This window comes from Lepidothrix coronata, unplaced genomic scaffold (genome assembly GCF_001604755.1).
Source record: "Lepidothrix coronata isolate B3197 unplaced genomic scaffold, Lepidothrix_coronata-1.0 Scaffold384, whole genome shotgun sequence".
NCBI lineage: Eukaryota > Metazoa > Chordata > Aves > Passeriformes > Pipridae > Lepidothrix > Lepidothrix coronata.
The window spans coordinates 162,687-163,476 of NW_016690564.1; positions in this window are offsets into that span (position 1 = coordinate 162,687).

Genomic DNA, 790 nt, shown 5'->3' on the forward strand with positions numbered 1-790 from the left:
GGGTGAGATCGGTCGAATGATCATCGATGGAAGCTTCTGAGAGCCACGGGGAGTCCCTGCCCAGTGACTTCTGCATAAACATATAGCATCGTATATGTTTATTTAGTGTTGCAGGTTGCTTCTTAGGTGTAGTTATTGTATTTTACAAGTAGAATAGGAAAAGTCCAGCCGCCGTTTATGTTGTCATTTGTATTGCCTTGTACCACTCTGTATCATACACTTGTATAGTTGTAGTTGTATCGGTCCGTATCCAAACATCTGTGTGTCAGGAATTATATATCTTTGCACCTTTGTTTGTAGCACTTTTTATGTCGTGTCACTTGTATTGCCATGTAATGTTCTATGTTGTATACTCCATATTTGCAAATGTGAATGTCATAGTGCTGTATTGCTATGCATCAGTTAGGAATTGTATAGTTTTGTACCTTACTTTGTTTTGCTTTTGATGTTCTGTCGTTGATACTGTCTTGTAATGGTGTGAGGGGCGTACTCGGCCATGAGGGGCATGCGTGTTTTGTCAGGTTTGGCAATTTGTTTCTTTCTGGAGGTTTTTTTTTGAGGCTCCACGGGAACCCCGTTCCTGAGGCAGCATTTTGAGCGTGCGCCGATATTCGGGGTTGGCTTGCGGCTTTGGGGTATGGTGGAGGTATGGTGATGGAGGGGATGGGTGTGTGTAATGTAGTATTCTAACCTTGTGTTTGTTTCTCTTTCAGGATTTTTTACACCATTTTAGCTTTAGAATAAAAAAACCCCAGCCAGGGGATTTTTTTTTCCCCCCGGCTGGAGTTTT